At 35.1% G+C, this 7,154-nt stretch overlaps 1 pseudogene; it reads right to left on the bottom strand.

Annotated features, from left to right (window-relative positions):
* Positions 1 to 1,512: 1,512 nt before the first annotated feature.
* Positions 1,513 to 3,852, bottom strand: LOC130716288 (transcription factor HHO5-like; annotated as a pseudogene).
* Between the last annotated feature and the right edge of the window lie 3,302 nt (positions 3,853 to 7,154).

Genomic DNA, 7,154 nt, shown 5'->3' with positions numbered 1-7,154 from the left:
ACTTGCAAGTGCTACGACATGTGCTAGCTTGTGTGTCCTATTCTATTCCTATCTTCTATTTGTGTGCGTGATTTGTTCATCCAAATTGAGAAATTCTGGAAGCCGCGAATCGATTCGATGGTAGCGGTAGCAAACAAGGAGGGGCCCAGATGCGTAGAAGAATCTCACCGCTTCTCCAACGAGTTCTTGGAAGCCACGTGTTGATATGGTGTTCGAGGTGACATCGTATTTTTGTTTCTGAGAATCTTTGATTTATTTGGGAATGTGAGTTAGACTCACTCACTCACTTGGGCATGTTCTTAATGCGTATGGGGTAGAAAGAGCAGTGAAGAAAAGTAAACAGAGAAACCAGAGCTTATTTGATGATTAGAACTAGTAGCAAATGGATGGATGGGTAGATTTTGATATGGATGTACCAACAACAATCCATTAAAATAGTTTTAAATTCATCCAATCCATCCATGATATAACAAAATTATCCAAATCCATAACTAATCTAATAGATTTTATGTTTCCAGCCGAATTTAGGTTTTTCGGCCAATTTTAGAATTTATGTCAGGTTTATGGTTGATTTTAGTATTTTCAGCCGATTATAAGAGTTTTGACTAGAAAAACTCTAACCCCAACCTAAATTCTAAAATTATTCAAAAACCTAAAATCAGTCGGAAACTCTAAAATCAGCTGAAAACTCTAAAGTCGGTCGAAAACTCTAAATAAGCTAAAACTCCTAAAATTTACCCTAAACTAGACCTGAACCCTAAAATCGGTTGGAAAACCTAAAACTGCACAAAACCCTAAAATCAATTTTAGGGGTTAGTATCAACTTTAGGTTTTTTAGTTGATTTTACGGTTTGTGCTCTTTTTTTTTTCGGCTGATATTAAGGTTTAGGTCGGGTTTATGGTCGGTTTAAGGGTTTAGGACCGAGTTTAGATTTTTCATACAATTTTAGAGTTTAGGGCTTATTTTAGGGTTTAAGGCCAATTATAGGTTTTACAGTTGATTTTAGGGTATTGAGGCGATTTTAGGGTTTTCAGCTAAATATTAGAATGAGGTCGAGTTTAGGGTCAATTTTAGGATTTTAGGCTGATTTTAGGGTTCTGGATGGGTTTCATGTCTATTTTAGGGTTGAGTCCATTTTTGTAATCTAGTATGATTTTAAGTCAATCCATTAGGAAATCTTGAAATTTATTAGTGATCCATGGAATTTTAATATAACAATCCGTGTATTTTAATTTTTAATTGAATGGATTGTGATTATTCCAATAAAATAAATGGATGATTATAATATCGATTTATATTATTTTCTTATGTGGATATGGATTTGGATAAATTTTCTTATGGCTTGATTAGATGGATATTGATTGTTTTGCCGCCCCTACTATTAACCACAATAGTTAATAGATAACTTAACATGAACCATGGTATAATGCTTTTAGCCTTTTAAACATAATTCAACATTGATAACCCAAAGAAACTAAAGACCAGAGCAGAAGAGGCCAAACAGCTAGAAGGAGTTACACACTGAAAATTTATTGAATAAAGTTCCAGTTAACATTAACAAAAATCCTCTTCTTAAAAACTCAGCAAAATCTCAACTGCTCAATGCTCACTCTAGAAGTCTCTCATTTAATATCAACTGCTCAATGCTCAATCCATTTTACATGTTAGATCTATTATTTTAATGCTGTCAAATTCTGAATCTTTAATATTTATGAGCTTTATTTTTATTTTCTGTAAATTTCACAGGCTCACACTACACCAGCAATTGTGGTTGCTGGTGAATCCCACCTTTCCAACTGTGGCAATCTGATTGCTCATCATCTTCTTCTGTGTCCACACTGTTTGAAAGGACATTAACAGACCCTCCAAGATAGAGAGGACCTTGTGGGGATCCAGATTGTGATAAGTTTCCCTTTGAAAATTTGTTATTATCTCCACATTGATCTTCTGAAGTTGAAATTCTTCTAAAATGAAGCCTGTACTTCTGAAAAAACCAAAGAACTATGAGCCATTGGGAATAATAATTGGAGGATGAAAATAAAATATGAATAAAGGGTTGCAAATTGAATTAACTTGCAAGTGACTTTTCACTTCATCATTTGTCAGGCCTCCCACTTGCATCTGTTCTCTAATCTGCTTAGGAGTGGCAACTGCAGCACAGGAAAAAATCAATTAAAGATAAGATCCACCTTTTCAATTTTAGATAAAAGAAGCTGCAATTTAAAAAAGAAAAAAAAAAAATCCTCCACCACCACTATTAGGATAATATTAACAAGTCTCACATTGATTAAAAATATGACTGAAATAATTCTAATAAAAGTGGAATAATTAATCCTCATTTCTAAACTAGTTTTCGGGCTAAGTAGAGTTAATCATAAGCTTAATTTAAGAGATAAGGTTCCAAAGCTTGCAGCGCTATTCACAATCTTGTACCACAACAAAACTTTAAGCATGATGGCTTTTAAATTGCGGTCACAATTGCAAATGTGGCTGCAGAATTGTACATAAATGCGGATTGATGTGGCTGGTCGCAATACGGATGCGAGACTTAAAAACCCGTAAGCATGTTGCAGTGTTAACTAATTTTATGTACCTTGTGGTCCTCCCAATTGTTGAAGGGCATCAACGAAAAGCCGATGAAGCTCCGGCGACCAACATCTCCTTTGTTTCCTGGGATTCTGCCGCTGTTGTTGTTGGCCCTGGCTTGTGGAGTTTCCATGATGCAGCTCAAAAGCTTGAGCCATCAAACCAAGGCTAGGAACCTTTGAAATCTCCTTGTCATCCCTTAAGGCAGTCTTTGTGACACAAGAGTTTCCATTGAATGCCGCAAATGCTCCTTCACTGTTGCTGGTCTCGATCCATGGTTGAATCGGGTTGTGGGGCACAAATCGATGATCCTCTCCACTCCTCTGCCATTACAAAACAGAGAACAAAAAAAAAGACAAACCCATTTGTCTTAGTTCTATAGAAATTAGAGCAAAGTGCAATCCTTAATTAATTTTTTAGTGAATCCTCAAATTTGTCTATGAAAACTATTTTGAAAGTAATTTCTTTTTTCATGGACAAATTGTAGGTATCTTTCACGCTTAGGGACGAATTTGAGGATTCACTCTAGTTGCTCTTATATTTACCGATTTAGTTTCAGCGCTCCATAGCTGAGCAGAGCTCATCCAGTTCTTCATGTCAATAGTTTCCTTCAAAATAGTAAAGGACCCATTTCCTCTAGAATTAGTTTTCATCAATTCTTCAACCACGGTTCCATCTTCTAATCACGAACACTGTTCTATTTCCTCCTTCAATCTAGTTATAGCTGCATTAATATAATGATCATCATCAACCAAAACATTGTGAAATCACCACAATAAATAAAAGTGTCCAATTTGAAGTTAACAAAAAAGACAAATTCACAAGTTTGGGGATTCAATTAAATTAACCCACCATCATTTACAAGGATCATGCAAAGAGGAAGCTCACGTTTGAAGGCCTCGATCTTCCTCATCTCATCTTCCAACCTTTTCACAAAGTCCTCAAGATTGGTAATTTTCTTAGACCCATCTTTGCTCTGTAAAATCTCACCCCCAAGAAGCTCAGAAATCGTTCTGGATACACAGGCCAGGCTCAAATCCAAGCTCAGCTCCATCTTTAACAAATTAATTACACGTACAAGTTATGAAAGTAATGGTTTTAATTTTAGGTGGTATCTATATATGTTTTTGGTAGCATGCCACACAATTTTTTCACTAGTGATAGAAATGATGAGGGAGAGGAGAAGGGATACAGATTCAATGATATAATATATATAAGGAGCTTTCTGAATCAGTCGCCAAAGATTCAGAGACCGTATTCGGGTCGTCGCGTAACTCCAACACTGTTATCTTATTTTTGGTGAACTCCAACATTGTTATTTGATTATGTACTATTACATGCCCACCAAAAAACCCTCAATAATGATTTGTTCACACCTCTAAATGAGGTGGAAAGAGGTGGAGAGGAGAGAGATAGGAAGAAAATAAAAAGTAAAAGAGAGAAAATATAAGATGTGATAGATGATAAGAGGAGAGAGATAAAAATAAATAAGGAGGTGTATATATATCATTACTAAAAAAAATATGTACCATTACATGAAAGGAAAATGATCAGATTTTGTGATAGGTGTATACAAATCACAAATGTCTACCACAAAATTGAAGTATACAAAATCAGAGGTGTCTACCACAAATTCAAACTACACAAATCAATTAGCAATTCTACAAGAAATATCTCATTCTTTTTCTATTTTTTTTGGTAAACATAAAAGGGGAAAACTTTTTTTTTTTGAAACAAAAAGGGAAAAACTTAAGTAGAAATGATTTGTGGTTGATATGATGGGGATCTTTGGATTGCACAATCAATGAAGTGTGATTTGGTTATATTAATTTTTTTTTTGAAGTTCGGTTATATTAATTATTGGATGCATTAAATTAATCAATTTTGAGTTGGATTTCTTTGATTGGTAGGTTGGAGGCACTTGTGAAAAGCCGACATAGAGTTGACTAACACATACATAACATAAAAATAATAAGGCATGCTAGTTTGGTCGTTCCGGAATTCAATCATGATTAAAATTAGAATTTAATGGTAGTACACCGTCCGTGTAAGCATTTTTTTTACACAAACATTCAATAATGAGTTGTCAAATCAGAAAATAAGTTTTAATTTAATCAAAATAAAAGGGGATTGTTGATGCACTATTAAATATTTTATAAAGGCTTAATACATACAAAGGCCCCTGAAATTGTTCCCGACATTAAAATAGGTCCCTGAAATTTTTTTTTCCGATTCCCGGTCCCTATGAAATTTTTTTTGGTCCAAATAAGTCCCTGCGTGTGTTTTAAGCTTATGTGGCAATTTTCTATCCCATTCACAATATACACGTATGCATTTATAATTTTTTTAAATCTGTTAATGAATTATTATAATTAAAAAACACTAATATTTATCACTAATCCTAATTCCCCCCCTTTAACCCTAATCCCTAACACTTGAATTGTAATCAAAATCAAACCTAAGATAGAAAGGGGGAGAGGAAGAACACGAGTGAGAGGGAAGAACACGAGTGAGAGAGAAGAACACGATTGAGAGATTTCCAGAACCTACCGTGAACCAACCTTCCTGGATTTTTCTGCTTCCTCTTCATTCACCTCTGGTTCTCCAACTCCTTCCCCTTCTTCGACATTCTCTCTTATTTTATCTTAGGTTTAGTTTGATTTTGATTTGGGATTAGGGTTAAAGGGGGGGGAATTAGGATTAGTGATAAATATTAGTGTTTTTTAATTATAATAATTCATTAACAGATTTAAAAAAATTATAAATGCATACGTGTATATTGTGAATGGGATAGAAAATTGCCACATAAGCTTAAAACACACGCAGGGACTTATTTGGACCAAAAAATTTTTCATAGGGACCGGGAATCGGAAAAAAAATTTTTAGGGACCTATTTTAATGTCGGGAACAATTTCAGGGGCCTTTGTATGTATTAAACCTTTTATAAAAGCACAAATGGCTGAGGCCATGTCTCTCCGTTGGGCGCTACTGAAGGCATACGAGCCGGGGCTTGATTCCGTGGTATTTGAGACCGATTCCCAGGTGGTTGTCTCGTGTTTCCAGCAGCACAAGGAGAATGAACTTCTAGAACCAGTTCTACAGGATTGCAGGGTGTTGGCTCCTCTTTCAATTCCTTTGCTCTAGTTCGTGCTAGGAGAACTAAGAATAAAGTAGCTCACTTGTAAGCTTCTTTGGCTTCGGAATTTCCAAATAGATGTTGGTGGGATAATTTTCATCACAGATTAGTTCTGCGCTTGTAGCAGATATATTTTCTATTTTTATCTAATGAAGTTGAACTTTCCATAAAAAAATATTTTAAAAAAGAGGAGTAACTTCCAGTTTTGACTTTTGAAAAAGAGGGGTGGAAGTAAAGATAAAAGGGTGGAAACTACTAATCCCTCATGGTAATAAATTATATCTAATGAATATAATAATAAATTTAAATTGAATATGTAACACTTCTAAAAATAACTACTTTTATACTATTCATTCACTTATGGGTCAATTGGTACACTATATTTAATATGATATATAGTATAAGCTCATATAATACATTTTGAGTTTATTCATTATTTGGTGTTAATATTGTAATGTATATGTTTATCCATCAATCCTCTCTTATACATTAAAATGATAGATTGTATAATCCAACATATAACTATAGTTATTAAAATGATATATTAAGCTTTTAATGACGAAAATGATTATCACTAAAAGCATTATTTCTTGTGGTACTAATGGATAAGACCTAATAAGATTGTTTTTTTTTTTGCAAGAGAAATTATATGAAATATATATAAAGGGGTTCATGGAAAACCAACTTCCAAAATACAAATAAGTAGCAATGGAACACAGAACAAAACAGAGACAAATACAAGGAATACAAGCTAAGCCAGAAGCAATGAAAGACAAAGGGTCTGGCTGCAAATTACGGCACCCAGCATCCTAATATCAAGGACAACAACAAAGCCCGCAATACATCAGGGCACAAAAACAAGTGATCATTAAACCGCAAGGTTGGAGTGAACTTCAAGAGTGAACATTCCACAACTAGACTGGTCGGTTACATCCTTCTTTAGCTAGCTTATTCGCATCTGAATTTGCCTCTCTGAAAATGTGAGAAACTCCAAGGCATCCTACTTCTTCCATAAGAATATTAATATGGTTTAACTCGTTGATTAGCTTCCAAGGTCGATTTACCTTACAATTGACCCACCCCACCGCTAGAGACGAGTCACTTTCCACCACGAAATGAGTGAAAGAGAAGTCTCTGCAAAAAAGTAATGCATTTAAAATGGCCAAAACCTCAGCTTCAAAAGCCCAGAGGCTTCCAATAGATTTAGAGAACTCTCCAAGCACCACCCCCATATAGTTTCTGATCACCCCACCAATACCACTGGGTCTTGGGTTCCCCAATGAAGATCCATCGACATTAAATTTGAGGACCGAAGGTTCAAGGGCCTGCCACTCACAGATTCTAACAGCAGGGTGAGGCTTCGATAGGAGACGTACCTTTTCGAAATGATGCGCAAAGTCGTAACTAGAATAAGGACAAGTAGGCCAGAAG

The sequence above is a fragment of the Lotus japonicus genome, chromosome 4 (genome assembly GCF_012489685.1).
Source record: "Lotus japonicus ecotype B-129 chromosome 4, LjGifu_v1.2".
In the NCBI taxonomy this organism is placed as follows: domain Eukaryota; kingdom Viridiplantae; phylum Streptophyta; class Magnoliopsida; order Fabales; family Fabaceae; genus Lotus; species Lotus japonicus.
This window is presented reverse-complemented; position numbering and strand designations above follow the sequence as displayed.